The sequence below is a fragment of the Macaca nemestrina genome, chromosome 20 (assembly GCF_043159975.1).
Source record: "Macaca nemestrina isolate mMacNem1 chromosome 20, mMacNem.hap1, whole genome shotgun sequence".
In the NCBI taxonomy this organism is placed as follows: domain Eukaryota; kingdom Metazoa; phylum Chordata; class Mammalia; order Primates; family Cercopithecidae; genus Macaca; species Macaca nemestrina.
Genome location: NC_092144.1, coordinates 13,857,930 through 13,872,214, shown reverse-complemented (window position 1 = coordinate 13,872,214; position 14,285 = coordinate 13,857,930). Strand labels below are relative to the sequence as shown.

The 14,285-nt window shown below is 52.1% G+C and overlaps 1 protein-coding gene across 2 annotated transcripts in view; it reads right to left on the bottom strand.

The window, feature by feature from the left end:
• LOC105496885 (trans-2,3-enoyl-CoA reductase) overlaps positions 1-14,285 on the bottom strand; it is a 37,132-nt gene that overhangs the window by 21,384 nt on the left and 1,463 nt on the right. Inside the window, exon 1 of one of the 2 annotated variants that reach the window (XM_071086738.1) lies at positions 1,376-1,396. The exons of the other annotated variant lie outside the window; for it this stretch is intronic. The gene's annotated coding sequence lies outside the window, so the exon portion shown is untranslated. Of the gene's footprint in view, positions 1-1,375; positions 1,397-14,285 lie in introns of those variants that run through there. 2 annotated transcript variants of the gene reach the window in all.

Below are 14,285 nucleotides of genomic sequence, written 5' to 3'. Positions count from 1 at the left end.
ACTGGTTCAAAACAAGCCACCTGCCGGGCGTGGTGGCTCATGTCTGTAATCCCAGCACTTTGGGAAACAGAGGCAGGAGGATCACTGGAGCCCGTGAGTTCAAGACCAGCCCAGGCAACATAGCAAGACCCTGTCTCTACAGAAAATTTTTAAATTAGCTGGGCGTGGTGGCACGCACCTGTGGTCTCAGCTACTTGGGAGGCTGGGGCACAAGAATCCCTTGAACCCAGGAGTTGGAGGTTGTAGGGAGCCGTGATCGTGCCACTGCACTCCAGCCTGGCTGACAGAGCGAGACCCTGTCTCAAAAAAAAAAAAAAAAAAAAAGGAATGGCCAAACTCCACAGCAGCAAAAGATGAGCCAGGTTCAAGGAAGAGCAGAACCCTCCACTACTGTCAAGGATATGCTATAAGCTCAGGACCCACGCTCAAAGCCAGACCTGCCAGTCCCGCAGAATGGCCGCACACCCTGAGATCATGCAAGCACCTTTGTCCTCATCAGCTGCAGTGACTTTTGAGGGCAGACATCAATTATGCGGCTGAACGCCTGAACCTGTCCCGTGCTTTGCTCTGTAGGACAGTGGCCTCTAACCAACATTCACATACTCATTCCACAAGTATCCGGAGACCCTCCCCAGGGCCAGGGGTTACAGGGTAGAGCCGGGAGCTTACACAAACATGCCTTATCAGAAGGTGCCAAGTGCCGTGCGGAGAACTCAGACATGAGTGGTGACAAGGTGATGAGCACAGCCTGGCTGAGTCAGGGGCAGAGGTCTCTTGGAGGTATTTTGTCACATTCAGACCAAGACCACACAGCCAGCCTCTCCAGAAACCGTCCCCACACCAGTATTTGGATCGGGATTCTCCAGCTCTGTCCTCTGTGGATCCCCCACCCCTGGCTGGGAGACTTTGTTAAAACTATTCTCTGGGCCCGGCGCGTTGGCTCACGCCTGTAATCCTAGCACTTTGGGAGGCTGAGGCGGGAGGATCATTTGAGGTCAGGAATTCGAGACCAGCCTGGCCAACATGGTGAAACTCCGTCTCTACTAAAAATACAAAAATTAGCCGGGCGTGGTGGCGGGCGCCTGTAATCCCGGCTACTCAGGAGGCTGAGGCAGGAGAATCGCTTGAACCTGGGAGGCAGAGGTTGCAGTGAGCCAAGATTGTGTCATTGCACTCCAGCCTGGGCAACAAAGGGAGACTCCGCAGGGGTGGGGACGATTATCTGAAACAAGTAATATCCCAACAATACACTGTTTCCAACCATACATGTCTCCTCAGGAATTCCAGTATCTGCACACACACCCCCACCCCACCCTCTGCAATCCTCCAACCCCACCCAGCTCCTGAGAAACGTTCATTCAGCAGCTCCACCCACCTGCCCGCCTCCTGAGTTAGACACTTGAGGTGTGTCTGCAGGAACAGCTTCTCCCCACAAGGAGCCTCGAGGCTCAGCTCCCTGACTTCAGCCTGTTTCCAGATGGTTCCTGAAGCCCCAGGGCTTGTGTTAACTTCCCACCCCCACCCCCAACTTGGCCCTCACCCTGAGGACAAGCCCAGTTCCCACGCTCCGGCCAGTGATCCCTGTTCACTTTCAAATGGGGGGGAAAAAAAAGAATTTAGAAAGACCCAGGAGACCACACAAAGCCCTGCAGTCTCTCAGGCAGTCTGTGAGTGGCTGCCTCGGCTTACATAAGAGCCTGGTTCGAGCAGGGACAGGGCCAGGTCAGTGTGACACAGCGACAGGGCCACAGAGAGGGCCTTCACACCTTGCAGGGCTGGGAAACACTCATGACCCACGTCCAGCCAACCATGGAACTGGGGTGAGTCGATCTGCTCCCGGTAAACCCCACACGCAATCCACGGTACGCTTCTCAGAATAAGGAGCAAGTGCTCTGTGCATTTTCACTACAAACACCATGGTGGCCGGGCACAGTGCCTCAACGCCTATAATCCCAACACTTTGGGAGGCCAAGGCGGGTGGATCACCTGAGGTCAGGAGTTCGAGACCACCCTAGCCAATAGAGCGAAACACCGTTTCTACTAAAAATAAAAAAATTAGCCGCGAGTGGTGCTGGATGCCTGTAATCCCAGCTACTCAGGAGGCAGAAGAATCGATTGAACCCAGGAGGCGGAGGTTGCAGTGAGCAGAGATTGCACCACTGCACTCCAGCCTGGACCACAAAAGTGAAACCCCATCTCAAAAACAAACAAACAAACAAACAAACAAAATACACTATGAGGGTCCCCTAAGGATTTAAAAAATGAACTGCCCTCCGGTAGGGAAACTTTTAGGTAAAATCAGCAGAATGTGGTCGGGCATGGTGTCTCACACCTGTAATCCCAGCGCTTTAGGAGGTCAAGGCAGGAGGATCACTTGAGCCCAAGACTCAGAGACCAGCCTGAGCAATATAGCAAGACCCCATCTCTACTAAAAACAATAATTCATAGGTAATTGAATAAAACAGGAAAGGGACTTTCATTGCCATCAAAATGAGGCAGGGCACAGTGGCTCACACCGGTAATCCTAGCACTTTGGAAGGCCGAGGTAGGCAGATCACTTGAGGTCAGGAGTTCGAAACCAGCCTGGCCAACATGGTGAAACCCTGTCTCTACTACAAATACAAAAAATAAGCCAGGCGTGGTGGCACATTAGCTGGTAATCCCAGCTAATCAGGAGGCTGAGGCAGGAGAATCGCTTGAACCCAGGAGGCAGAGATTGCAGTGACCCAAGATTGCGCCACTGCACTCCAGCCTGGGTGACAAGAGTGAAACTCCATCTCAAAAAGAAAAAAAAAAAATGAAATGAAGTCCACAGGTCTCTCTGGGTGGCTACGAAGCCCTGCCCTGTCAGCCTCATCCCTCAACGTGGGACATCTGCAAACCCCGGGCTCCATGCCTCTGCACACACCACTCGGTTCCCTCTGCCTAGAACACCATTCTCCTCCCTGGCCCCTGGCCCCAAAGACCTCCACCTTCAGGTCTTGGCTTAAATGAAAAGATCTTGAGGGCAGAGAAAGTGGTTCATTCTTCCCAGGATTCTTAGCATTGATAAGAGGGGAAAAAACATGTTGGAACGGATGAACTAATGAATAAGTGATGGGCTGGAAAAGAGAGGCAGGGCCCCATGACGGGAAAAGGCCTGGACCAGCAGAACCTGCCGACAACCTGTGTGGTGAGGGGCAGGCCCCAGTGTTGTCTTGGCAGCTTCCATCTCAGAAGGGCCCCTGTGCCAGGAGGGTTGAGATGATGGGGAACAGGACAGCCACGGGCAGGATAGGCCCGGGGCTTGTGGCCAAGAGGCCAGAAGAAGCTGGTTTCCGGCCAGGCACGGTGGCACACACCTAGAATCCCAGAGCTTTGAGAGGCTGAGGCAGGAGATCACTTGAGCCAAGGAATTCAAGACCAGCCTGGGCAACATGGTAAGTCTGTGCCTCTACCAAAAAAATCCTTTAAAAATTAGCCAGGCACTGGCCGAGTATAATGGCTCATGCCTGTAATCCCAGCACTTCGGGAGGCCGAGGTGGGCAGATCACTTGAGCTCAGGAGTTCAAGACCAGCCTGGCCCACATGGTGAAACCCTGTTTCTACAAAAAATATCAAAATTAGCCATGTGTGGCCTGTAGTCCCAGTTACTCAGGAGGCTGAGGCAAAAGAATGGCTTGAAACCGGAAGGCAGAAGTTGCAGTGAGTCGAGATCATTCCACTGCACTACAGCCTGGGCAAAAGCAACACTCCATCTCAAAACATAAATTAAATAAATAAATAAAATAACAGTCAGACATAGTGGTACATGCACCTGCAGTCCCAGCTACTTGGGAGGCCGAGGCGGGCAGATCACTTAAGATCAAGAATTCAAGGCCATCCTGGCCAACATGGTGAAACCTCAATACAAAAATACAAAAATTGGCCGGGCGCGGTGGCTCAAGCCTGTAATCCCAGCACTTTGGGAGGCCGAGGCGGGCGGATCACGAGGTCAGGAGATCGAGACCATCCTGGCTGACACGGTGAAACCCCGTCTCTACTAAAAAATACAAAAAAAACTAGCCGGGCGAGGTGGCGGGCGCCTGTAGTCCCAGCTACTGGGGAGGCTGAGGCAGGAGAATTGCGTGAACCCGGGAGGCGGAGCCTGCAGTGAGCTGAGATCCGGCCACTGCACTCCAGCCTGGGCGGCAGAGCGAGACTCCGTCTCAAAAAAAAAAAAAAAAAAAATACAAAAATTGTGGCCAGGCATGGTGGCTCATGCCTGTAATCCCAGCACTTTGGGAGGCCGAGGCAGGTGGATCACCTGTGGTCAGGAGCTCAAGACCAGTTTGGCCAACACAGTGAAACCCCATCTGTACTAAAAATACAAAAATTGCCCGGGAGCAGTGGCTCACGCCTGTAATCCCAGCACTTTGGGAGGCTGAGGCGGGCGGATCACAAGGTCAGGAGATCGAGACCATCCTGGCTAACACAATGAAATCCCATCTCTACTAAAAATACAAAAAAATTAGGCAGGCGAGGCGGCATGCACCTGTAGTCCCAGCTGCTGGGGAGGCTGAGGCAGGAGAATGGCGTGAACCCCGGAGGCAGAGCTTGCAGTGAGCCGAGATTGCGCCACTGCACTCCAGCCTGGGTGACAGAGCAAGACTCTGTCTCAAAAAAAAATTAGGGGGGTATGGTGGTGGGCACCAGTAATCCCAGCTACTCAAAAGGCTGAGGCAGGAGAATGCTTGAAGCCCAGAGGTGGAGGTTGCAGAGAGCCAAGATCGCACCACTGCACTCCAGTCTAGGCGACAGAGCAAGACTCTGCCTCCAAAAAATATATTTTTTAATAAATAAATAAAAATACAAAAACTAACCCAGCCAGGCGTGGTGGCTCACGCCTGTAATCCCACACTTTGGGAGGCCGAGGCAGGTGGATCATCTGAGGTCAGGAGTTCAAGACCAGCCTGGCCAACATAGTGAAACCCCGTTTCTGCTAAACAATACAAAAAAAATTGGCCGGGCGCGGTGGCTCAAGCCTGTAATCCCAGCACTTTGGGAGGCCGAGACGGGCGGATCACGAGGTCAGGAGATCGAGACCATCCTGGCTAACACGGTGAAACCCCGTCTCTACTAAAAAATACAAAAAAACTGGCCGGGCGAGGTGGCGGGCGCCTGTAGTCCCAGCTACTCGGGAGGCTGAGGCAGGAGAATGGCGTGAACCCGGGAGGCGGAGCTTGCAGTGAGCTGAGATCCGGCCACTGCACTCCAGCCTGGGTGACAGAGCAAGACTCCGTCTCAAAAAAAAAAAAAAAAAAATAGCCAGGCATGGTGGCGGGCACCTGTAGTCCCAGCTACTCAGGAGGCTGAGGCAGGAAAATCCCTTGAACCCGGGAGGTAGAGGTTGCAGTGAGACGAGATCCAACCACTGCACTCCAGCCTGGGCAACAGGGCAGGACTCCGTCTCAGAAAAAAAAAAAAGAAAGAAAACGCAACCCAAGCCCAGAAGGGCTGCGAAGGAGATGAGCGGGGTGGCGGGGTGACAGGCAAGGGGATGGACTCTAGATTGGATGGCCAAGGAAGGTCTCTCTGGGGGACATGGAAGCTGAGTGCTCGGTAACAAGAAGGGCCAGGCTTGAGAAAAGCAGAAGGAAGGGCATCGGGGGCCGAGGGAACAGCATGTACTCAGGGCAGGAACGTGGCTTTGGGTATCTGCAGAGATGAAAGACAGTAGCGCAGTGACAAGTGAGGAAAGCAGGGGACAGATGACAAGAAGCCTCTGAGGGAGGGTTCTGAGTCATGGCACACTAAGATCCTCTCACTCACAGGCAAAAAGGCCTTCTGCCTGTGGCTGGGTGAGGGACAGCGAGCCAGGAGGGAGCAGGAACAGAAGCAGCATGCTCCTACTGAGGCAGCTGTGATAGGCAGCTGGTGGCTAGACTGTCTTCCAGCCTCCATTTCTGGGATGATTCTTTGTCATAAGAGATCAAAAACTGGCTCTGAGTGTGTTGTGACTTCCCCAAGGGTCTTCCTATGAGGAAAAAAAGAGCTGATCATCTCAAAATGTGACTTGTGGCCAGGTGCAGTGGCTCACGCCTGTAATCCCAGTACTTTCGGAGGCCGGGGCAGGCAGATAACGAGGTCAGGAGATTGAGACCATCCTGGCTAACACGGTGAAAACCCGTCTCTACTAAAAATGCAAAAAATGAGCCAGGCATGGTGGCGGGCGCCTGTAGTCCCAGCTACTCGGGAGGCTGAGGCAGGAGAATGGCGTGAACCTGGGAGGTGGAGCTTGCAGTGAGCCAAGATCGCATCAATGCACTCCAGCCTGGGCGACAGAGCGAGACTCTGTCACACACACGCAAAAAAAATGTGACTTGCATAGTGTGTGACATTATATCAAAACCGAGGCACTGGCATCTAGGTTTCTTCCTCTATCTTCTGGGCATATATTTGGCATCAGTCTGTCTCCTGGCACCTGGTGGACCTTCTTCATTAAGTTATGAGGCCTTTCTCAGCCAGGCGCAGTGGCGCGCCTGTAATCCCAGCACTTTGGGAGGCCGTGGCGGGTGGATCACGAGGCCCGGAGTTCAAGACCAGCCTGGCCAAGATGGTGAAACCCTGTCTCTACTAAAAATACAAAAATTAGCCAGGCACGGTGGCGCACGCCTGTAATCCCAGCTACCTGGGAGGCTAAGGCAGGAGAATCGTTTGAACCCAGGAAGCGGAGGTTGTAGTGAGCCGAGATTACGCCACTGCACTCCAGCCTGGTCACAGAGTGAGACTCCATCTCAAAAAAAACAAAAAAAAAAAAGTTTTGAGGCCTTCCAAAGAGGTCAGATGCCAAAAGCATCTCAGGCAGCCCTGGGGATGCCGACCTGTCCTTACCTGCCTAACGTGGGTCCCTCTCTGCTTAATGATGTTTACCCTGCCTGTGGGCCACGAAGCCTGCTGGGAACTTCACACTCCCCCGCAGGCCTCCAGGTGTCCTTATCCTGGTCTCACAGGTGACAAAACTGAAGCTTAGGTTAAGTCACTGTCCCAAGGGCAGAGTGGGTGGCCTCCAAGTCCTTTACCACCACCACACGCTTCATTCTTCCCCCAGTGCACGACCCACAGCGAAGCCCACCCTGGTTCTAAAAGAATCCCAGCTCTGCTACCCACTAGCTGTGGACAAGTCGCTTCACCTTCTGCGTCTCAGTTTCTCCATCAGTCAAGTAGAGATAAGAACAGCATCTATTTCTTATGTTTAGTATGACAGTTAGATATGTTACTAGATAAGAAGCACTGACACTGCGGGGCGCCGTGGCTCATGCCTGTAATCCCAACACTTTGGGAGGCTGAGCTGGGCGGATCACCTGAGGTCAGGCGTTTCAGACCAGCCTGGCCAACATGGTGAAACGCCGTGTCTACTAAAAATACAAAACCTAGCCGGGTGTGGTGGCACGCGCCTGTAATCCCAGCTACTCAGGAGGCTGAGGCAGGAGAACTGCTTGAACCCGGGAGGCGGAGGTTGCAGTGAGCCGAGATCACGCCATTGCACTCCAGCCTAGGGGACAAGAGCGAGACTTCGTCTCAAAAAAAGAAAAAAAAAGAAAACCCACTTAGAATTAAGCACTATATTCACCGTAATTTACTAGGACGATTACTATGTTCTGGCTGCTGCGGGAAATGTCCCAGGTATTAAAATATTCTCAGCTGCCACTGTCAATATCAGCAAGAAGGTGTTAAGACTTGACCAACTAGCTCAAGGTCTCTGGCCTTTCTCACGCAGCCAGACTTGTCAGTGAAAGTGCAGGATTCCCGACCAAACCCAACCACCTTATGAGAGCTGCAAGGCCTTTCCAAGCACCGCCCTTACTCAAGGCTGTCAACCCTCCTCTGATCTCCTCAGGAACCAGTCAGTCCAGAGGGCTTTGCTGGGCCCAGCTGGTGGAGCCTCTAAACCCACATGGGTGCGGCTGAAATAGCTACTCCACCTGGCACACACCAAAGCCCACCACTCATCCCGTCCCACTTTCTTGCTACTCGGTCCCGTCTCCCCCTCCCAGGTCCCACGGCTTTCTCCTTGCCCCGCCTCCTCTTCCTGATCCCCACCTCTTCCTCCACAGCCTCACCTCCCCATCCCTGGCCCCGCCTCTCACATCCCGGCCCCGCCTCCTCCACCTCAGCCCTGCCCCTCCTCCTCCGGACCTGCCTCTTCCACCTCGGCCCTGCCTCCTCCTCCTCCTCAGGACACGCCTTTTCCTGCTCAGCTCTGCCTCCCACTCCTCGGGACCCGCCTCCCCCTCCTCGGCACCCGCCTCCCGCTCCTCCGCACCCTTCCCCTTCCTCAAGCCCCGCCTCCTCGGCCCCGCCTCCCCACATCTGCCCTACTGTGTCCAGAGGTGAGTAGGGTCACACTACTTGTCAAATGTTAGCTGCTGCAAGGTGCTGCACCAAGCTGAGGCTTTCCAGGCATGTATCTGCTCATCCAACGTTCACCAGACCAAGAACCCCTTCAAACAATAATAACCCTGGGATGCAGGGACAACTATCCCGGTCAATATGAACATCCGGCAGGAGACAGGAAGGGGCTTGGGCTGTAGCGCTTGCCACTTTCCGTGGTGTAAATACCCTACCTGTGACTTAGCGATGTCAGCCTGCTATCCCTGAACACAGAGTTGGGAAGATGCACACCATCAGACAATGTGAGCCGGGTCTCGCACACCGAGGTGTCATTTTATGGATGAAAAAGCTAGGTCGGCCGGGCGCGGTGGCTCAAGCCTGTAATCCCAGCACTTTGGGAGGCCGAGACGGGCAGATCACGAGGTCAGGAGATCGAGACCATCCTGGCTAACACGGTGAAACCCCGTCTCTACTAAAAAATACAAAAAACTAGCCGGGCGAGGTGGCTGGCGCCTGTAGTCCCAGCTACTCGGGAGGCTGAGGCAGAATAGCGTAAACCCGGGAGGCGGAGCTTGCAGTGAGCTGAGATCCGGCCACTGCACTGCAGTCTGGGCAACGGAGCGAGACTCCGTCTCAAAAAAAAAAAAAAAAAAAAAAAAAAAAAAAAAAAAAAAGAAAAAGCTAGGTCAAGGCCAGCCGTGGGGGTTCACACCTGTAACCCCAACTCTTTGGGAGGTCAATGCGGGGGGATCACTTAAGGTCAGGAGTTCGAGACCAGCCTGGCCAATATGGTGAAACCCCATCTCTACTAAAAATACAAAAATTAGCCAGGCGTGGCGGTGGGTGCCTGTAAACCCAGCTACTCAGGAGACTGAGGCAGGAGAATCACTTGAACCCGGGAGGCAGAGGTTGCAGTGAGCCAAGATGGCACCACTGCACTCCAGCCTGGGCAACAGAGGGGGTACTCTGTCTCAGGAAAAAAAAAGAAAAATACAACTAGCTCAAGAGGCTAAAGAACTTGCCCATGGGCTCCAAACCTTGTCAGTGGCAGTTAAGCATACGAGCCCAGCACTGATCCAAAGCCCGCCGGCACTGCCACCTTCCCAGTATCAATCATCAATACTGCCCAACCCAAAGGGGAACTGGCCTGCAGCCCTGGAAAAGGCCGCCTTAACTTTACAGAAGTTAAACAAGAAAAATTCCCTCAAGCCTGGGGCTCTGAGATTCTGAGTGCCTACAGCAGAGAAATTGCCTAAGTACAAAGCTACGTCCAGGGGAACAGAAGGGACTCCACCAGGAGAATCTGCCCAGTGAGTCACCATCTGCTCAAAGCAAGAAGCCTGCAGGAAAATCTGAAAAGCCTAAGATCCTCCCCAACCCCCTCAGGAATTTGGCCTGAGTCCGGCTAATATAGGAAAGGTCTTTATAGTTCACCACAGCTCAAGGCTTGCCACTTTCTGTTTTTTTGTTTTGTTTTTTTGAGACAGACTCACTGTTGCCCAGGCTGGAGTGCAGTGGCAATCTCAGCTCACTGCAACCTCTGCCTCCCAGGTTCAAATGAATTCTCCTGCCTCAGTCTCCCGAGTACCTGTGATTACAGGTGCGCGCCATGATACCCTGCTAATTTTTATATTTTTATTGGAGACGGGGTTTTGCCATGTTGGCCAGGCTAGTCTCGAACTCCTGACCTCAGGTGATTCTCCTGCCTCAGCCTCCCAACGTGCTGGGATTATAAGCGTGAACCACCGCACCCAGCCAAGGCTCATCACTGTCAATCCTGACTTTACTCCAAGGGGCAGTCCATCTGATTTTAGGACAGAGATCCTCTCCCAGCAGTCCACACTGACCCGCAGCACCTCACCCTCCCTTCAGGGATGCTCTGTCCTCTGAACATAGCAGGACAGCCACCAGCTGTCCTAGGACAGCATCAGCAGAGAAGCCATCAGCGTGGAGAAAACTAGAGTCAGACAAACTCAGGTTCAGCTCCCCAGCTTCCAGGCTCTGTGACCCTGACCAGCTGAGTTTACCTCTCTGAGCTTGAGCTGCATTATCTGTAAAGTGGAACACTAGTTCCCATCCGATCAGGTGCTAATAAGACTCACCCCTGGGCGAGGCGTGGTGGCTCACACCTATAATCCCAGCACTTTGGGACACCAAGGCAGGAGGATCGCTTGAGCCCAGGAGTTCGAGACCAGCCTGGACTAACATGGTGGAACCCCATCTCTACTAAAACTACAAAAATTAGCCGGGCGTGGTGGCATGCGCCTGTAATAACATCTACTTGGGAGGCTGAGGCAGGAAAATCACTTGAACTGGGGAGGTGGAAGTTGCAGTGAGCTGAGATCGCGCCACTGCACTCCAGCCTGGGTGACAGAGGGAGACTCCGTCTCAAAAAAAAAAAAAAGCAAGCATCCTAAATGCGGGTTGTGGGGACCCCAAGAGGCTGAGACTTCCTCACCTCTGGGTAGTTGGCTGCGGGAAATAGGCAGCGACCTGAACAGCTGGAGGCTGAAGAGACTGATTTTCTCTGGAATTAACAGGCTCATTTACAAGATGTAGTAGCTGTTTTTCCAGTTGCTACTGGGCTCATTGCTTTGAGTCTCATCTGCAGTGGCAAAAACAGCAATAAAATACATACATACATACATACATACATACATACACACACACACACACACACACACACACTACTGTGTCCTAGGATAAGCAGTTCGCTTACCGACCTAGCTCTGACCCCAAGACAATGCCAAGGCCTGCTCTGGCATTCTAAGAGGAGGGTTTCAGCCAAGGCCTGGAGGTGACCTGTTCTAGCTAGAGGCTTCACCTCAATCAGGCCACAGAATGGATAACTTTTCCTCTCAGATCAGATGAGATTTGGCAGTGATATGAGGCTACTATGGAAACAGCCACCAATCTCCCCTCCTGCTGGGATCCCAACTGCCATGATATCAGTCCTCAGCCAGACATTAATGCATTGTGTGACAGTCAGCACGTCCTGCACCCCTCTGGGCGTTACCTCTATCAACTGTAACTTGTACTTCATAATCTCCAAGGTCTCTCCAGGGACCAAAAAGTCTTTTGAAGGGGACTAACCTCTCAGTGGACAAGAGGCTGCTTGAGGGTGGGAGGATGGATTTAGTCCCAAGCAGAAATAGATTCTTTTTTTTTTTTTTTTTTTTTCTGAGACAGAGTCTCGCTCTTGTCACCCAGGCTGGAGTGTAATGGCGCAATTTCAGCTCACTGCAACCTCCACCTCCCGAGTTCAAGTGATTCTCCTGCCTCAGCCTCCCAAGTAGCTGGAATTACAGGCGCCCACCACCACACCCGGCTAATTTTTGGTTTTTTGGGTTTTTTTGAGACGGAGTCTTGCTCTGTCTCCCAAGCTGGAGTGCAGTGGCGCGATCTCAGCTCACTGCAAGCTCCACCTCCCGGGTTCACGCCATTCTCCTGCCTCAGCCTCCCGAGTAGCTGGGACTATAGGCACCCACCACCACGCCCAGCTAATTTTTTGTATTTTTAGTAGAGACAGGGTTTCACCGTGTTAGCCAGGATGGTCTCGATCTCCTGACCTCATGATCCGCCCGCCTCAGCCTCCCAAAGTGCTGGGATTGCAGGCGTGAGCCACCGCGCCCGGCCTAATATGTGTATTTTTAGTGGAGATGGGGTTTCATTATGTTGGCTAGGCTGGTCTCGAACTCCTGACCTCACGTGATCTGCCCACCTTGGCCTCCCAAAGTGCTGGGATTACAGGTATAAGCCACTGTGCCCAGCTGAAATATATCCTTTATTTATTATTACCTTTTTAAAACGGAGTCTCGCTGTGTCACCCAGGCTGGAGTACAGTGGCGTGATCTTGGCTCACTGCAACTCCGCGTCCCAGGTTCAAGTGATTCTCATTCCTCAGCCTCTGAGCCAGTAGCTGGAACTACAGGCACGCGCCACCATGCCCAACTAATTTTTTTGTTTTTAGTAGAGACGAGGTTTCACCATGTTGACTAGGCTGGTCTCGAACTCCTGATCTCAAGTGATTCACCCGCCTCAGCCTCCCAAAGTGCTGGGATTACAGGCATGAGCCACCTCGCCCGGCCAGAAATACATTCTTTGATGTAGATAAACCTTTTCTCAAATTGCTTGTTAAATGTGAGTGAAAGCATCTTTTCTATTTTTATTCATCTATAATAAACACACGCAGTTAAACTAATCTGCTTGCTATGCAATCCGCTAGGCCGGGAGACAACTGCTTCTCCCACCCAGAAGCCCTGTCGCTATCGCCTCCATGGGTACGTGGCAAAGGTTGGTAGAGAATAACAAAGAACACAGCAAAATATCCATTTATTATTTTCCTCCAAGGTCACTTTGAACAGTGAGTTTGAAGCTTCTCCGCCCTTTTTTTTTTTTTTTCTTTTGAGACAGACTCTCACTCTCTTGTTCAAGCTGGAGTGTAGTGGCATGATCTCAGCTCACTGCAACCTCTGCCTCCAAGTAGCTGAGATTACAGGCGTGTGCCACAACACCCGGCTCAATTTTGTATTTTTAGTAGAGACGAGGTTTCTCCATGTTGGCCAGGCTGGTCTCGAACTCCTGACCTCAAGTGATCCAGCCACCTCAGCCTACCAAAGTGCTCAATTACAGGCGTGAGCCACCATGCCCGGCCAAAGCTCCCCCTTCTTTCTGGGAGAGAAAAGGATTAAGTATGGTAGAGCATATTCTCCAGTCCAAGTCTTGGGCCTCAGGCTGTGCCCAGGTTCCTGAAACAAAAGCGCTCACCCCCAGGGTGCTCAGAGGCCTACTTTATCTGACTGTTAACTAGCAAAACTAAACCAGCTACATTTTGCAAAATGCCATATGGATGTTCCAAACTGCATGTTTCAAGCTGGACGTGGTAGCTTTTTTTTTTTTTTCTTGAAACAGGGTCTCTGTTGCCAAGGCTGGAGTGCAGTGGCCTGATTTCTGGGCTCACTGCAGCCTCAACCTCTTGGGCTCAAGCCATCCTCCTGCCTCAGCCTCCCGAGTAGCTGAGACTACAGTAGTGGGACTACAGGTTTAGACACAGAGTTTGAGAGGGGAATCCATATCAGAACTTTATTCTAGAATGAAAACGTAAATGACATATTAGAGATTATTGAATACAAACCTCCTCATTCTTGATACCATGTCAAAAATTACAGGATTTCTGAGTTAAAGGCTTCTAAGGGGCCAGGCACAGGGGCTCACGCCTGTAATCCCAGGACTTTGAGAGGCCAAGGTGGGTGGATCACCTGAGGTCGGGGGTTTGAGACCAGCCTGACCAACATGGAGAAACCCCGTCTCTACTAAAAATACAAAATTAGCCGGGCTTGGTGGCTCATGCTTGTAATTCCGGCTACTCAGGAGGCTGAGGCAGGAGAATCACTTGAACCTGGGAGGTGAAGGTTACTTGAACCTGGAAGGTGGAGGTTGCAGTGAGCCGAGATCACGCCACTGCACTCCAGCCTGCGCAACAAGAGTGAAATTCTGTCTAAAAACAAAAAACAAAAAACAAAGGCTTCAAAGGATTGTGGGTAAATTTCCAGAAATAACAACAATAAAGAGGGCAGGGAGTAGAGGTAGTAATATTCAACTTGTGAATAAAAACAGCCAAGCGTGCTAGCTCACACCTGTAATCCCACTACTTTGGGAGGCCGAGGCGGGCGAATCACTTGAGGTCAGGAGTTTGAGGCCAGCCTGGCCAACATGGTGAAACCCCCGTCTCTACTAAAAATACAAAAAATTAGCCGGGCATGGTGGCAGGCACCTGTAATCCTAGCTATTCGGGAGGCCGAGGCAGGAGAATCGCTTAAACCCAGAAGGCGGAGGTTGCAGTGGGCCAAGATCGCGCCATTGCACTCCAGCCCGGGCAATAAGACCGAAACTCTGTCTCCAGAAAGAAAAAAAAAAAAAAATTCCTTCTACGT